General features: G+C 38.3%; 1 protein-coding gene across 2 annotated transcripts in view; it reads left to right on the top strand.

Annotated features, from left to right (window-relative positions):
• Positions 1–18667, top strand: part of ATRNL1 (attractin like 1) — a 697793-nt gene that overhangs the window by 78981 nt on the left and 600145 nt on the right. The window lies entirely within an intron of this gene.

Below are 18667 nucleotides of genomic sequence, written 5' to 3'. Positions count from 1 at the left end.
CAAGAACTGATGGTACTGAAGGAAGAAGTCTAAGCTGCATTCAAGGCATTGGTGAAAAACAAGGCTGCAGGAATTGACAGGATATCAATTGAGATGTTTCAAAAAAAGGATGCAGCACTGGAGGTTCTCACTTGTCTGTGCCAAGAAATTTAGAAGACAGCTACCTGGTCAACCGACTGGAAGAGATCCATCCATATTTGTACCCATTCCAAAGAAACATGATCCAGCAGAATGCAGAAATTATTGAACACTATCAATATCACGCACAAGTAAAATTTCACACACAAGTAAAATTTTGCCAAAGATCATTCAGAAATGGTTGCAGCAGCATATCAACAGGGAACTGTCAGAAATTCAGGCTGGATTCAGATAAGGACATGGAATAAGGGATCTCATTACTGATGTCAGATTGGACCTTGGCTGAAAGCAGAGAATACCAGAAAGATGTTTACCTGTGTTTTATTGGCTATGCAAAGGCATTTGACTGTGTAGATCATAATGAATTACGGATAACATTATGAAGAACGGGAATTTCAGAACACTTTATTGTGTTCACGTGGAACCTGCACATAGACCAAGAGACCTTTGGCTAGAACAAGGGGATACTGATTGGGTTAAAGTCAGGAAAGTTGTCTGTCAGGGTTGTATCTTTTCACCATACTTATCCAGGCTGTTTGCCCAGCAAATAATCTGAAAAGCTGGACTGTATGAAAAAGAATGGGCATCAGTATTGGAGGGAGACTCATTAACAATCTGCGATTTGCCCATGGCACAACTTTGCTAGCTGGAAGTAAAGAAAACTTGAAGCACTTACTGATAAAGATCAAAGACTATAGCCTTCAGTATGGATTTCATTTCAACATAAAGAAAATGAAAATCCTCACAACTGGACCAATAAACAACATCATGTTAAATGGAAAAAAGGTTGAAGTTGTCAGGATTTCATTTTACTTGGATCCACTATCAATGACCACGAAAGCAGAGGTCAAGAAATCAAATAATGTATTGGGCAAATCTGCTGCAAAAGACCTCTTTAAAGTGTCGGAAGCAAAGATGTCACTTTAAGGGCTAAGGTGTGCTGACCCAAGCCATGGTATTTTCAGCCACCTGATGTGCATGAGAAAGCTGGACAATGAATTAGGAAGACTGAAGAAGATTTGATGCATTCTGATTATGATGTTGGTGAAGAATGTTGACTATACCGTGGACTGCCAGAAGAACAAACGAATCTGTCTTGTAAAGAAGTATAGCTAGAGTGTTTCTTAGAAGTGAGAATGTCAAGACTTGTCTCATATCTGTGAACATGTTATCAGAAGGGACCGGTCCCTGGAGAAGGACATCATGCTTGCTAAAATAGAATGCCAGCAAAAAAGATGAAGACTTTCAACCCGATGGATGGACACAGCAGGTGCAAGAATGGGCTCAAATATATCAATGATTGCTAGGATGGTGCAGTACCAGGCACTACTTTTTTCTATTGGACATAGGGTAGCTATGAGTCAGAGCTGACTCAGTGGCAGCTAACAACAGCAACAGCGGTCAGTAAGCAATGCTGCACTGAACATAGGCTGCTTACATACATTATTGTCATAACAAATTCTTGGAAAGCATTGAAGCAAAACGTGGCTGAGTCATTCTAATTTCTCAGCAAAACTGGCCATCATATATGTCCTTGAAATTACCTTTACTGCTGATCTTTATTTCTTCATACAATATTTCTTGAATTATTATCTGTGTCCTCACATTTCAAACAAGGGGTTCCCTTTAGCATTTTCTTTATGGCTGACCTGGTAATAATCAGCTGAGTCAGCTTTTGTCTATCTGGAAGTGTCTTAATTTCATCCTTAGTTTTGAAGGACAGTATGTGATTCTTGAATGACAGTTTGAATATACTGCCCTACTGCTTCATGGCCTCCATGGTTCCTAAGAAGTCAACACTTAATCTTACTGAAGCGTCTTTGTATGTGAGGGTTCACTTTTCTCTCTCTACTTTCAAGATTCTCTATATTTGGTTGTTGATAATTTGACTATAATATGTGTTTCTGTGTGGATCTCCTTAGGTTTATCCTACTTGGGGTTCATTGAACTTCTTATGTGTGCAATTTCACATCTTTTGTCTGATTTGGAAAATTTTTGACCATTATTTTTTTTAATTATTCCAATGTCTGGTCTTCCTAAAAGGTGGTTTTTGTGAGTTTATTTTGTTCCTTTGAAAAAGCCATTATTCTGTGTTTCTTTGTATGTCTTCTGAATTTTTTGTTGAAAATGGGACATTTGAATTCATATGATGTGATAGTTCTAGAACTCAGATTCTCCCCCTTCCTCAGGGTTTGCTAGGTTTCTTTCTCTTCCTTTCTCCTTTCCTCTCTTATTGTTCAAGGCTGTGATAGTCCATCAGCTTGGTGACTTTTCCAAACCATTTTTGCAGAAACAAACTGAAGAAAACCACTGGAAAACAACAATAGCAAAAACAACCTCTTGCAGTCTTTGCAGACTGGCTCTGTGCTAAGGCAGTCCTTAACCAGGCTTACATTGGGCTGGGAGATCCACCCAGGAGAAAGCTTAGAATTTAGGTCTTTCTGTGCATGTGTGCGGCTCTCCTAATTACACATGCTTGGAGAAACCTTAGTGGTGTAGTGATTAATTGCTACAGGTGCTAACCCAGGGGTCCGCAGTTTGAATCCACCAGGTGCTTTTTGGAAAATCTATGGGGCAGTTCTACTCTGTCCTATAGGGTTGCTATGAGTTGGAATCGACTCAACAGCACTGGGTTTGGTTTTGTTTTTTTTTTTTTGGGTACCTTTAGATACCCAATTACCCAAGGAAATTCATTCCCTGGGGTTTTGGCCCTGATGTCCCTATCACGCTCTTTTGCTTCAGGTGGCCACGATCTCCTCAGTTCACAGAACTTCAGTTATGGTTTTGGCAAATTTTTAAGTAATTTGTAGAGCTTTTCTTACAGTTTATTTTATAATTGAATACTATTTCTAAATAATCTACTGGTTATTTTGGGTTGATTTTTGTCTTGTTAATTACTTGTTAGACATACTTATGAATGTACTATAAGATGCAGAGAGGAAGAATACATGATTTTATGCCTTTTATAGCAATAATACATGGATTATGAGCAGTTTTAAAATTTTGTGAATTATTTAAGTACAAAGTAAACTTACCACCTTATCTGTAAAATTTGATCTTATCAGCAAAATCAACTTATTACTTATTTACTCCTAATTCATTTTTAATTTGCTGTTTAAATGTTGAAACTATGAGGTGTCAAGAATAGCCTATTAGTAGTACTTTCACTTTGAAAAGTACTTATGAAGAAAATTAGTACAAAGCAATGTGTAAATACAAGTAGTTCCCTGGGTTAGGAATGTCTAGCTTAAGGACAACTCCTCCTTGTCCTTTAAAGTTATGTAAATTTGTCCTGATTTTGAAACGATTGAACCCCTACTCACAACAGATTCTTCATCACAATCACCTTTACCTGCTGCATGCAGCTTTTAAATCATTGTTTCTTGCACTGAAGTAAGGCTAAATAAGAATTGTATGCACCTGTTCCAATTTACCTTCAGATTCTTGAAGACACAGGAACAGATCTTGTTCGTAACCAGAGGATTGCCTGCATACTTTAAAGATATTGTTGGTATAATTAAGTTCACTAACTCAGAAAAGTATACTTCAGGGAATGATACTTGTTATGAAGAGTTGCTTTGAACATAGTAATGGGATCATGTATCATCTTAGTTTGTAAAGTGAATGGTTATTTTCACAGAGAGGATTTACTTTTTGTTTCTCTTCTTAGTGGGAACTAGTATAGTGTGATGCCTTAAGTTTAGGCTCTTTTTTCTGACTGACTTTAATGTCATCAGATACCCAAATGTAGGTTGGATTTGCTTTGAGTATCCTTACAAGTTTAAAGCTTCTAGAAAACTAAGAAAATAAATGTGTTTGTATTAAAGACGGGATTATCTCTTTACTCATCATTATTGGAAAAGTAAAAGAAAGCTGAAACTATATCAGGGTAATTCATGAAAAAATAGGGTATTTTTTTTTAAATAAAACTTAGCTCTGAAGTATACTCCGATTAAGTTATGTCACCATTTGTAGCAATTTATATAAGACAAAAAAACCTTCTAGCTAACACATATCAATATGACCATTTATCCAGCTTTTAACCGTATTTCAAATGGCTGTGAAGTATTGCTGGTTCTGTGCTCAGTGCTGTGAATCTTCTTTGAGTTTCTTGCTATCTGATATAGAACAAAGATGGAGCCCTGGTGGCGTAGTGGCTGAGCACTTGGCTGCTAACTGAAAGGTCAGCAGTTTGAACTCACCAGATGTTTCATCGGAGAAAGCTGTGGCAATCTGCTTCTGTGAAGATTATAGTCTTGGAAACCCTATGGGGCGGTTCTACCCGTCCTATAGGTTTGCTATGAGTTGGAATTGACTAACCAGCAATAGATCTGGTTTTTGGGGTTTTAGAACAAAGAAACCATCTGGTTTGAGCATTAAAAATTAATGTTTAAACAATATCCAAGATACTAGATAATAATTTTTTAACTGTTGAGACTATAGTTAAAAGTCTATAGCTGTTATCCCTGTTCAATGAGTGAGAAGTTTTAGAGTATCTGTTGAGCTGAAGAGTACCTTGGAACATTGACTTTATAGGTTATATGAGCATGATTTTGGTTTCGCTTGGTGCTAGACATACAGTAATGCATATTAACAGATGATACATTAGGGATTTTTCCTTACCTTTGAAGAACTTATTTCTAGCAGGAGAGACAGACAATAAACTAAACATTATAAATATGAATACCATATGATGAGTTATAAGAAAAGTTTAGTAAAAATAGTGGAAGATAAGGGAATCAAGAATCCTGAGAGCAGGAGGTGGTTATAATTTAAGATAGGAAGGCCAGCTTCCTGAAGATGAGTTTTGAGTAGAAAATGGAAGAAAACGAGAGTTGCCTATGTGGATATCTGGGGGAGGAATGTTCTTGGGAGAGGAAAAGCTAGTATAAAGGCCAAAGGGCAAGAACAGGCAAAGCATGTTTAAGAAATAGTATGCAATCTGAAAGAGCCCTGGTGATCCAGTGGTTAAGCGCTCAGCTACAAACCGAAAGGTCGGCGGTTCAAACCCAGCAGTCACTCCATGAGAGAAAGATGTGGCAGTCTGCTTCCATAAAGATTACAGCCTTGGAAACCCTATGGGGCAGTTCTTCTCTGTTCTTTGGAGTTGCTATGAGCCTGAATAGACTCGACAGCAGTGGGTTTGGTTTTTTGGGGTTAAGGAGTCTGGAGAAGAGTAATAAGTGTGGGGAGGATAGCAGTTAAAGAGATGAGATCAGATGAGTAGTAAGGAGCGACATAACATGAGGCCTTATAGGTCATTGTATGGCTTTTGCCTTTTACTTTGAAATGAGGAGACAATGCAAGATTTTGAGCAGAACAATGTTGTGATTTTTATTTATTTTAATTTTTATTGTTCTTAAAGTGAAACTTTACAAATCAAGTCAGTCTCTCATTCAACAATTTACATACACCTTGCTGTATACTCCTAGTTGCTCTCTCCCTAATGGGACAACACACTCCTTCCCTCCACTCTCTGTTTTTGTGTCCATTTAGTCAGCTTCTGACCCCCTTTGCCCTCTTATCTTCCCTCCAGACAGGAGATGCCCACATGGTCTCATGTGCCTACTTGATCCAAGAAGCTCATTTTTTTTTTCTAATAATTTTTATTGCGCTTTTTAAGTAAAAGTTTACAAATGAAGTCAGTCTCTCACACAAAAACTTATATATACCTTGCTACATACTCCCAATTACTCTCCCCCTAATGAGACAGCCCGCTCCTTCCCTCCACTCTCTCTTTTTGTGTCCATTTCACCAGCTTCTAACTCCCTCTACCCTCTCATCTCCCCTCCAGGCACGAGAAGCCTACATCTCAAGTCTCAAGTGTCCACCTGATCCAAGAAGCTCACTCCTTAGCAGCATCCCTCTCCAGCCCACTGTCCAGTCCAATCCATGTCTGAAGAGTTGGCTCCGGGAATGGTTCCTGTCCTGGGCCAACAGAAGGTCGGGGGACCATGACCACCGGGGTCCTTCTAGTCTCAGTCAGACCATTAAGTCTGGTCTTATGAGAATTTGGGGTCTGCATCCTACTGCTCTCCTGCTCCCTCAGGAGTTCTTTGTTGTGTTCCCTGTCAGGGCAGTCAGTGGTTATAGCTGGGCACCATCTAGTTCTTTTGGTCTCAGGATGATGTAGTCTCTGGTTCATGTGGCCCTTCCTGTCTCTTGGGCTTGTAATCACCTTGTGTCCTTGGTGTTCTTCATTCTCCTTTGCTCCAGGTGGGTTGAGACCAATTGATGCATCTTAGATGGCTGCTTGCTAGCGTTTAAGACCCCAGACGCCACTCTTCAAAGTGGGATGCAGAATGTTTTCTTAATAGATTTTATTATGCCAATTGACTTAGATGTCCCCTGAAACCATGGTCCCCAGACCCCTGTCCCTGCTACGCTGGCCTTTGAAGCATTCAGTTTATTCAGGAAACTTCTTTGCTTTTGGTTTAGTCCAATTGTGCTGACCTCCGCTGTATTGTGTGCTGTCTTTCCCTTCACCTAAAGTCGTTCTTATCTACTATCTAATTAGTGAATGCACCTCTCCCACCCTCCCTTCCTCCCTCTCCCCTCTCGTAACCACAAAAGAATGTTTTCTTCTCAGTTTAAACTATTTCTCAAGTTCTTACAATAGTGATCTTATACAATATTTGTCCTTTTGCAACTGACAAATTTCACTCAGCATAATGCCTTCCAGGTTCCTCCATGCTATGCAAGATAACAGATTCCTCACTGCTCTTTATCGATGTGTAGTATTCCATTGTGTGAATATACCATAATTTATTTATCCATTCATCCATTGATGGGCACCTTGGTTGCTTCCATCTTTTTGCTGTTGTAAACAGTGCTGCAGTAAACGTGGGTGTGCATATATCTGTTCGTGTAAAGGCTCTTATTTCTCTAGGATATATTCCAAGGAGTGGGATTGCTGGATCATATGGTAGTTCTATTTCTAGCTTTTTAAGGAAGCACCAAATTGATTTCCAAAGTGTTTGTACCATTTTACATTCCCACCAGCAGTGTATAAGTGTTCCAGTCTCGCTACAGCCTCTCCAACATTTATTATTTTGTGTTTTTTGGATTAATGCCAGCCTTGTTGGAGTAAGATGAAACCTCATTGTAGTTTTGATCTGCATTTCTCTAATGGTTAATGATCGTGAACGTTTCCTCATGTGTCTGTTAGCTACCTGAATGTCTTCTTTAGTGAAGTGTCTGTTCATATCTTGTGCCCATTTTTTAATTGGGTTATTCGTCTTTTTGCTGTTGAGTTTTTGCACTATCATGTAGCTTTTAGAGATCAGGCACTGATCAGAAATGTCATAGCTAAAAACTTTTTCCCAGTCTGTAGGAAGTCTTTTTATTGTTTTGGTGAAGTCTTTGGTTGAGCATAGGTGTTTGATTTTTAGGAGCTCCCAGTTATCTAGTTTTTCTTCTACATTCTATATAATGTTGTGTATACTGTTTACACCATGTATTAGGGCTCCTAACGTAGTCCCTATTTTTTCTTCCATGATATTTATTGTTTAGATTTTATATTTAGGTCTTTGATCCATTTTGAGTTAGTTTTTGTGCATGGGGTGAGGTATGGGTCTTGTTTCATTTTTTTGCAGATAGATATCCAGTTATGCCAGCACCATTTGTTAAAAAGATTGTCTTTTCCTCATTTAACTGTTTTGGGGCCTTTGTCAAATATCAACTGCTCATATGTGAATGGATTTATGTCTGGATTCTCAGTTCTGTTCCCTTGGTCCATGTATCTGTTGTTGTACCAGTACTAGGCTGTTTTGACTACTGTGGCAGTATAATAGGTTCTAAAATCAGGTAAAGTAAGGCCTCCCACTTTGTTCTTCTTTTTCAGTAATGCCTTATTTGTCCGGGGCCTCTTTCCCTTCCATATGAAGTCGGTGATTTGTTTCTCCAACTCATTAAAGAATGTTGTTTGGATTTGGATCGGAATTGCATTAAATGTATAGATCGCTTTTGATAGAATAGAGATTTTTATAATGTTAAGTGTTCCTATCCACGAGCAAGGTATGTTCTTCCACTTATGTAAGTCTCTTTTGGTTTCTTGCAGAAGTGTACTATAGTTTTCTTTGTATAAACCTTTTATATCTCGGTAAGATTTATTCCTAAGTATTTTATCTTCTTGGGGGCTACTGCAAATGGCATTGATTTGGTGATTTCCTTTTCTATGTTTTTTGTTGGTGATGTGGAATCCAACTGATTTTTGTATGTTCATCTTGTATCCCGATACTCTGCTGAACTCTTCTGTTAGTTTTGGTAGTTTTCTGGAGGATTCCTTAGGGTTTTCTGTGTATAAGATCATGTCATCTGCAAATAGAGATACTTTGACTTCTTCCTTGCCAATCTGGGTGCCCTTTATTTCTTTATCTAGCCTAATTGCTCTGGCTAGGACTTCGAGCACAATGTTGAATAAGAGTGATGATAAAGGGTATCCATGCCTGGTTCCCGATCTCAATGGGAATGTTTTCAGGCTCTCTCCGTTTAGGGTGATCCTGGCTGTTGGCTTTGTATAAATGCCCTTTATTATGTTGAGGAATTTTCTGTCTATTCCTATTTTGCTGAGAGTTTTTATCATGAATGAGTGTTGAACTTTGTCAAATGGCTTTTCTGCATCAATTGATAAAATCATGTGATTCTTGTCTTTTGTTTTATGTGGTGGATTACATGAATTGTTTTTCTAATGTTGAACCATCCCTGCATACCTGGCATGAATCCCACTTGGTCATGGTGAATTATTTTTTTGATATGTTGTTGAATTCTATTGGCTAGAATTTTGTTGAGGATTTTTGCGTCTACATTCATGAGGGATATAGGTCTATAATTTTCTTTGCCCGTGGCGTCTTTACCTGGTTTTGATATCAGGGATATGGTGGCTTCATCGAATGAGTTTGGGAGTATTCTGTCCTTTTCTATGCTCTGAAATACCTTTAGTAGTAGTGGTGTTAACTCTTCTCTGTAAGTTTGGTAGAACTCTGCAGTGAAGCCGTCTGGACCAGCGCTTTTTTTTGTTGGGAGTTTTTTGATTACCTTTTCAAACTCTTCTTTTGTTATGGGTCTACTTAGTTGTTCTACCTCTGTTTGTGTTAGTTTAGGTAGGTAGTGTGTTTCTAGGAATTCATCCATTTCTTGTAGGTTTTCAAATTTGTTTGAGTATAGTTTTTCATAGTAATCTGATATGATTCTTTTAATTTCAGTTGTGTCTGTTGTAGTATCGCCCATTGTAGTTTTTATTCGGGTTATTTGCTTCCTCTCCTGTTTTTCTTTTGTCAGTTTGGCCAGTGGTTATCAATTTTGTTGATTTTTTCAAAAAACCAGCGTTTGGTCTTGTTAATTCTTTCAATTGTTTTTCTGTTTTCTATTTCATTTTGTTCAGCTCTAACTTGTATTATTTGTTTTCTTCTGGTGCCTGTGGGTTTCTTTTGTTGCTCTCTTTATATTTGTTGAAGTTGTAGGGATAATTCTTTGATTTTGGCCCTTTCTTCTTTTTGGATGTGTGTATTTATTGATATAAATTGGCCTTTGAGCACAGCTTTTGCCGTGTCCCGAAGGTTCTAATAGGAAGTGTTTTCATTCTCACTGGATTTTCTAAATTTCTTTATTCTATCCTTAATGTCTTCTATAATCCCAGTCTTTTTTGAACAGGGTATTGTTCAGTTTCCAAGTGTTTGATTTCTTTTCCCGTTACTGATTTCCACTTTTATGGCCTTATGATCAGAGAAGATGCTTTGTAATATTTCAGTGTTTTGGATTTTGCTAAGGCTTGCTTTATGAGCTAACATGTGGTCTATTCTTGAGAACGTTCCATGTGCACTAGAAAAGAAAGTATAGTTAGTTGCTGTTGGGTGGAGTGTTCTGTATATGTCTACGAGGTCAAGTTGGTTGATTGTGGCATTTAGATCTTCCGTGTCTTTATTGAGTTTCTTTCTGGATGTCCTGTCCTTCACCGAAAGTGGTGTGTTGAAGTCTCCTACTAGTATTGTAGAGCTGTCTATCTCACTTTTCAATGCTGATAGAGTTTGTTTTATGTATCTTGCAGCCCTGTTGTTCGGTGCATAAATATTTAATATGGTTATATCTTCTTGGTATATTGTCCCTTTAATCATTATATAGTATCCTTCCTTATCCTTTCTGATGGATTTAACTTTAAAGTCTATTTCGTCAGAAATTAATATTGCCACTCCTGCTCTTTTTTGATTGTTGTTTGCTTGATGTATTTTTCTCCGTATTTTGAGTTTTAATTTGTTTGCGTCTCTATGTTTAAGGTGTGTCTCTTGTAGGTAGCATGAAGATGGATTTTGTTTTTTAATCCATTCTGCCACTCTCTGTCTCTTTATTGGTGCATTTAGTCCTTTTACATTCAGGGTAATTATGGATAGGTATGAATTTAGTGTTATCATTTTGATGTCTTTTTTGTGTGTTGACAGTTTCTTTTTCCCACTTGATTTTATGTGCTGAGTAGATTTTCTTTATATAATGTCCTTTCCTCATATTTGTTGTTGATTTTGTTTCTGCTGAGTCTGTATTTTTCCCTTGTATTTTATTTTGATGAGTAGGATAGTTTGTGTCCTTTGTGGTTACCTTATTATTTCTTTGTATCACTGTGTCTTCCTCTCCATATGGAAGATCTGTGATTACATTTCTTAGTCCCTCTTTATTATTTTAATGTTGTCTTCTTTTATATAATAACTTAGCTGTTACCGTGTTTTGGGCTTTTTAAAAAAAATAATCTTGCTTTGTTTTTTTTTTTGATTTCCCTGTCTGGGTTGACTTCTGGTTGCTCTGTCCAGTGTTCTATTCTTGGGTTGATAACCTGGTATTATTGATTTTCTAACCAAAGAACTCCCTTTAGTTTTTCTTGTAGTTTTGGTTTGGTTTTTACGAATTCCCTCAACTTGTGTTCCTCTGGAAATGTCTTCATTTCACCTTCATATTTAAGAGACAGTTTTGATGGATATATGATTCTTGGCAGGCAGTTTTTTTCCTTGAATTTTTTAAATATGTCATCCCATTGCCCTCTTGCCTGCATGGTTTCTGCCGAGTAGTCCGAGCTTATTCTTATTGGCTCTCTCTTGTAGGTGACTTCTCTTTTATCCCTCGCTGCTCTTATAATTCTCTCTTTATCTTAGGTTTTGGCAAGCTTGATTATGTCTTGGTGACTTTCTTTTAAGATCTACCTTATGTGGAGTTTGATGAGCATCTTGGATAGATATCGTCTTATCTTTCACAGTATCAGGGAAGTTTTCTGCCAACAAATCTTCAACAGTTTTCTCTGTATTTTTTATTATCCCTCCCTGTTCTAGTACTCCAATCACTCGTAGGTTATTTCTCTTGATAGAGTCCCACATGATTCTTAAGGTTTCTTCATTTTTTAAAACTCTTTTATCTGATTTTTCTTCAAATATATTAGTGCCATGTGGTTTATCTTTGAGTTCAGAAATTCTAGCTTCTGCTTGCTCAATTTTGCTCCTCTGACTTTCTCTTAAGTTCTCTAATTCTGTAATTTTATTGTTAATCTTCTGAATTTCTGATTGCTGTCTGTCTATGGATTTTTCCAGCTTATTAAGCTTTTCATTATGTTCCTGAATAATCTTTCTAATTTCTTCACTGTTGCTTTATCTGTGTGTTCCTTGGCTTGTTCTGCGTATTGCCTCATTTCCTTCCTGATGTCTTGAAGGGTTCTGTATATTAAACTTTTGTATTCTGCATCTGGTAATTCCAGGAATGCACTTTCATCTAGAAGATCCCTGGATTCTTTGTTTTGAGAACCTGTTGAGGTGACCATGGTCTGTTTATGTATGTGACTTGATATTGACTGTTTTCTCTGAGCCATCTTTAAGTTATTGTGTTAGTTTATGCTTGCTTACTGTGTCGTAGCTCCTTGCTTTGTTTTGTTTTGGTATACCCCTATGGGTTGCTTGAGTGAGGTAGCTTGATTATTTTCGCCCTTGGAGCTCTGGTGTCCTGTCCCCAGCTGGCTAGAGCTGTTATCAGGTATATCAATCTAGGAGTCCATTCAGATTTCTTGTATGAATTCATCTCAGGTTTCCAGGTAGCTGATCATTAAGTGTGTGGTACAGGCTCTGTCCTACAGTCTTAGAAGGGCAGGGGTGATTGGTGTATATACTGGTATCTGATTGCAGCAGGGGGTCATGCTCTGAAAAAGGCCAGGGGTCTGACAAGTGTCTCTGAGGAAAATGTGTCTCTGTTCCCTAGAGCGTGCTGGTGGATGGGTTCTGCAGAGGGACCATGGGCACCCAAAGTTTTTGGTTGTAAGGACTGGGAGGTACCAGTTATCTTTGGACCCCTGTCGCTTGTGGCTGGGTTACCTGAGTGGAGCTAGCAGTCCTTAGGTCCCTGATATGGGTAGGTGAGGACCTTTTTTAATAGGCAAAGCAGTGTCCAACATCAAACACTCACCTCTCCACCGCACAGCTGAAATGGTTGGAGTTTGCCAACAAGGGCCTATTCTCCCAAAATAGGCCCACACAGGTCCATGCAGAAGGGAAAGGTGCTCAAGGTCCATGGATGGTTTATGCCTGGACAGGAGCCGCTTCTGTCATGAGCTCCCCTGGTTAATGGAGCTAGCAAATGATCTTTTCCCCACAATTGCAAATTTTTTCCTTTCCCAAGGCCAGGAGGAAGGCTCTAGGTGCTCCCCAGGGTCTATCTCAGGCCCAGGGATTCATCCGCTGAAGCTGGCTGGGGGTGGAGGGGAGGCGCGGTAAAATGTATGCAAGTACTTAGCATTTGCTGAGAGTGCCGTTTTCCTCAGGTTCCAGAGGTGTGAGTAGGCTGTGTGGCTGGCTGCTTCCCCCTGAGGAAACTGTGACCAAACATTAGTATTGGCCCGCCGGCGCCGCTCAGGAATGGTGCCTGAGGGCTCCCCGCGATTCAGGTCCAGTAACTCCTCTTCACTTCTCAATGGTCTCTTCCTCCCCCCCCACCCCTCAGTTCATTGTCTAAGCTTGCCTTTGATGCTTGGGCCTCTCAGCTAGTCACAAATATACTCGTTTCACTTGTTTTTTCAGGTCTTTGTTGTAAAGAGGGCTTGACGGAAGTGTGTGTCTCTTCCACTATCTTGGCTCCGCCTCCCAAGAAGCTCATTCTTAACCAGTATCATTTTCTATCCCATAGTCCAGTTGGCTTTGGGAATGGTTCCTGTCCTGGGCTAACAGAAGATCTGCGGACTGTGACCTGCAGGGTCCTTCTAGTCTCAGTCAGACCATTAAATCTTGTCTTTTTACGAGAATTTGGGGTCTGCATCCCAGTGCCCTCCTGCTCCCTCAGGGGTTCTCTGTTGTGTTCCCTGTCAGGGCAGTCATTGGTTGTAGCTGGGCACCATCAAGTTCTTTTGGTCTCAGGTTGATGTAATCTTTGGTATATGTGGCCCTTTCTGTCTCTTGGGCTCATAATTACCTTGTGTCCTTAGTGTTCTTCATTCTCCTTTGCTCCAGGTGGGTTGAGACCAATTGATGCATCTTAGATGGCCGCTTGCTAGCGTTTAAGACCCCAGACGCCACTTTCCAAAGTGGGATACAGAATGTTTTGTTAATAGATTTTATTATGCCAGTTGATTTAGATGCCCCCTGAAACCATGGTCCCCACAACCCCGCCACTGCTACACTGGGCTTCGAAGTGTTCAGTTTATTCAGGAAACTTCTTTGCTTTTGGTTTAGTCCAGTTGTGTGGACCTCTCCGGTACTGTGTGTTGTCTTTCCCTTCACCTAAAATTTTTCTTATTTACTGTCTAATTAGTGAATAGCCCTCTCCCTCCCTTCCTCCCCACTTTCGTAACCATCAAAGAATATTTTCTTCTCTGTTTAAACTATTTTTAGATTTCTTAAGATAGTGATCTTATACAATATTTGTCCTTTTGCAGCTGACTAAGTTCACTCAGCATAATGCCTTGCAGATTCTTCCACATTATGAAATGTTTCACGGATTCATCATTGTTCTGTATTGGTGTGTAGTATTCCATTGTATGAATATACTGTAATTTATCCATTCATCTGTTGATGGGCACCTTTGTTGCTTCCTTCTTTTTGCTCTTGTAAACAGTGCTGCAGTGAACATGGGTGTGCATGTATCTGCTTGTGTAAAGGTTCTAATTTCTCTAGGGTATATTCCAAGGAGTGGGATTGCTGGTTTGTAAGGTAGTTCTATTTCTAGTTTTTTAAGGAAGCGAATGGTGTGATTTTTAAATGAGCCGTTTTGGCTGCTGTCTTGAAAATAGACTCTAGGGAATCCAGTTAGGAAGTACAGTAATCAAGGTTAAAGGATGGTGGTAGCTTTGGAGATGGTAAGAATTAGTTAGCTTGTCTTGTATGTTTTTAAGGCAGAGCCAATAGTATTTGCTGAGAGTTTAGATGTGGAGTATGATAAAAAGAGAGGAGTCAGGGATGATACAGGTTTTTGGCCTGAGCAACTAGAAAGATGAAATTGCCATCAACTGACATGTAGACGATTCTCAAGTAGGTTTAAAATGAAGGTGGATTGAAGATCAAGAGTTCAGTTTGGACATGTTATGGGTGGGATCTCCATTAGACAACAACGTGAAAAATGTCAAGTAGGCAGTTGGATATATGAGCCTGGAGTTCTAGAGAGAGATCTGGCCTGGAGACATAATTTTGAGACTTCTTTGACTACATGTAGTGCTTTAAAGCCACGAGACTAGATAGAATCACTAAGGAAATGGGTATAGATAAAGACGAGAGGAAAAGGATCGAGTTTGAGGATGTTACAATGATAGAGAAGAAGGGGGTGATAAAGAGTGTGGAAGCAAGAGAGGCTTCAGCTGTGCCAAATGTTGCTGCTGGATCAAGTACAATGAGCAGTAAGGATTAACCATTGGATTTAGTGCTCTGTAGGTTATTGGTGATGTTGGCGAACACAGATTCTGTGTAATGGTGGGATGAAAGCCTGACTGGATTGGATTTAAGAGGGAATGAGAGGCATGGAATTGGAAACAATGGGTAGAGCCAATTCTTTCAAGAAATGTTGCATGTGAAGCAGAGCGAAGAAAATGGGTAGCAGTTGGTAGGAAATGTGGAGTCCTTCTTAGCCTGGGTTTTCAGTGAAGCAGACATGAGACCAGACTTCAAGTGAAAGAATTTTTTTTGGGAAATTACAAATAATTTCTACTATTAAGGGAGTTATAAATAATGCACAGATGATAAGGCAGCCATGATGAAACATTAGGAAATCAATCATTCCAAAAAAAATAGGAAGACACTGCATAGCTTTTATGATCTAGTCTTGGAAGTCACATAGCCTCACTTCTTCTGTCTTCTATTGGTTGAAGCAGTCACAAGCCTGCCCAGATTTAAGGGGAGGGGCCATAGAATCCACCTCTTGATGGGAGGAGTTTAAAAGAACTTGGGCTGCATTTTGAAACTGCTCCAATATCTAATAAAAATACAGATCAGTTCCATTTCTAGGAATTTATCCTGCAGATACAATTGCAGAAATAAAAAAAATACATGTACAAAGATTATTCATTGAAATATCACTTGGAAGTCATTCCAGTGCCCAAATATAAGAGAGTGATGAGTAAACTATGCTACGTCCAAATATCGGAGCACTATGCAACCGTAAAAAAGAATGAAGATCTCTTTGAAGTCATATGAAATGATTTCCAGGATATATTAAGTGACAAAGTAAAATACGAAATAGTATTTTACTGTTTGTGTAAGAAAGTAAGGGAAGTAAAATATACTCATGTCTGCTTATTTGAGCAAAAAGGAATGCAAGAAGAATAAACCAGAAAACGATGATTTTGGTTACTTACAAGAGTGGTAAGTGGATGTTGGTTACTTATAAAGGAGTGGGAAGGATAAGGGATGGAGATGTATTTCCTTGAGTTTATAGTTTTTTAAAATAGTTTGACTTTTAGAAGTGTATTGATAGTTTACTTATTAAAAAATTAAATTAGCAGGGAAAGGAAGAAGGGGGAAAGAAAAAGCCCTCTAAAGCAGCATAAACTGAAACAAATGAGCCCGACCCTGTTTCAAATAAATAATATAGCCTCACTGAATGGGGGATAAGAGAACTAATCCAGGTGACTCTTGGACACAATGTTTAACTATATACGCTTAATCTAGGTGTGGTTGGATGAAGGAATACAAACGAATCTTTTGTTTTTTGAGGGTATTATTTTAGGTGTCTTTAGTTGGAAAAATTAGTACATGTGTTGATGTTGCTGGGAATCAGGGTTCTTGATGTGAAAAAACTGGAGATACAAATATGAAATGGAGACGGCAAGGAAGAATCTGCACAAATGGATTGATATTGGAGGTATCATTATGAGGTTATGATTAGGTAGAGGACAGAAAGAGGTGTCCTTCTGAAAGGGCTTAGAAGCTAAGATACTCCAGCAGTAGTGACTGCACCTAGCGCCCATATTCCCAGATCTGGTTTCTAATATTTCCCCATGAGAAGGAACCAGGGCTCCTTGGAAGAATGGCTGATTCTAGGACTGTGGCAGGGGAAGTACAAGGTGAGCCCGATACTTCTTGTTAAATTAAGGCAGTACCCAAGAAAGGGATGGGGTCCTGTCAAAAGAGCATAGGAAACAGCTTGAAGAGGGTTCCAGGGGCAAAATCTGGCACAATTTAAGTGTCAAAATAATTTCAGACAAGTGTATACTCAGAAGACTTGAAAGCGGGGACTCAAACAGATTCTTGTATACTTGCAGCATTATTCACAATAGCCAAAAGTGGAAAAAATCCAAGTGTCCATCAGCAGATGGATAAACAATATGTGGTACATCCATACAGCGGAATATTATTGAGCCGTAAAGAGAAATATACCATAAAGTATTTATGAGTAAATGGGAATGAAGTATACAATTCAGTGGGTCAGAAAAAGAATGAGTGTGTTTATTATGGAGCGGAACTAATGATGAAACAATGGAACAAAATATTAATAATTGGTGAATCTCAGTGAAGGGTACAGAGGAGTTCTTTGACTATTCTTGTAACTTGTTTGTCCCTTTGAAATTATTTTTAAATGAAATGTCAAAAATAGATTAGTAACATTAGAGGAAGTAGATATGTATTTTTTTCGTATCTGGTAATACAGAAAATACCTTTGAACTGAAGATGGTAAGAATTCCTGTGACCTGCCGTGACAGTGAAGGAAACGTCAGCTTGTCCTTTTACTATACTTAGAATGATGGCTTTTAGGGTATCTATAAATCTCAAAGGGGAGTTATGTGGATGGTTTTACTAACTTGGACCATAAAGCTTTTCTGGGTTAGTCCTTAAGAAAATTTATTTCACTTCAGGTTAGCAATACCTCATAAACTTTCTAAGAATCTCAATGTGAGTCTCAAGGTGAGTAGAATATTGATGTTTTGCTTTAGTATTTTTCATGGCTTTAGAATTTGGAAGGTGTGGTTGGGAAGTCATTACTAATGTGTCATTTTATGTTAACTTTTTTCTTTTGATTTAAAAACCGTCAGATATAATGTTTTTTAGAAAGGCAGTTTTTTTTTTCCCCCTCCATTAAGTGTAATGATACTACATGTGACTTTCTCTTCAGCTCTTAACATTACATGTTTTTCAAAATTCTTTGGTGAATTTCAAGTATAAATTGGATATTGCTTTTTAGAAAACTGCTATCTGAAAATATAGATCTGTCAAGCATACGTATTAGGTACTGGGGATTATGATTTTTTAATAGAAGAAATCTCCCCTTTAAAGATAATTCCATCTTGAGGATTTTTTTAATAGAAAAAATATTCCCTTTAAAAATAATTTCATCATGCTATATGCTGTCCAGTTGATTCTGACTCACAGTGACCCTATATGATAAAGTAGAACTGCCCCATAGGGTTTCCTAGGCTGTAATCTTTAGGGGAGCAGATTGCCAGGTCTTTTCTTCCACAGAACTGTTGATGGGTTCAAACAGCTGACCTTTTGGTTAACAGCTGAGCGCTTAACCATTGTATCACCAGGATTCCTTACAACTTAAACGTAGCAATAATGAAAAGGAAACTTTTATTTTGCTGAAGTTAGGCTTGGCATTTGCTGTCGAGTTTCATTTGTGCAGCAACTTTTCAGGACTAACTAGGCAAAGTGATACAGTTTCAATATAACAAGTAAAAAATCATTTTTATAAATTACTAGGTCTATGTGACAGAAGCTGCTAAGATTGTATACATTTTAATATTTACTAAATGTTTCAGAAAATATCAAAATAAAGAGATTAGTTTTGGTAAGTAAATGATTAAACCATGTGCTTTTTAAAACTGTTTCTAAGCTACATAAGTATTATGCATATATTTGAAAACATTCATTATCTATATTAAGTAGGTACTCATTCAGGATTCATGACATCCTGTTCATTTTGTCTCTGCTCAACATTCTTTCATTGATGGTGATCCCAGCTCTTACAAGGCAGCTAGCTGTTCTGTTGTTTTATATATTTTAAAAATTTTGTTTATATTGAGAAGAAATATGCATTCCTTGTAATTTGTACTTACAGTCTGGCCTGTTTACGCTTTCTCACTCTAAATGAG

Source organism: Loxodonta africana, chromosome 16 (assembly GCF_030014295.1).
Source record: "Loxodonta africana isolate mLoxAfr1 chromosome 16, mLoxAfr1.hap2, whole genome shotgun sequence".
Lineage (NCBI taxonomy): Eukaryota > Metazoa > Chordata > Mammalia > Proboscidea > Elephantidae > Loxodonta > Loxodonta africana.
Note: the sequence above shows the minus strand (reverse complement) of the source record. Positions and strands in the feature narration are given on the sequence as shown.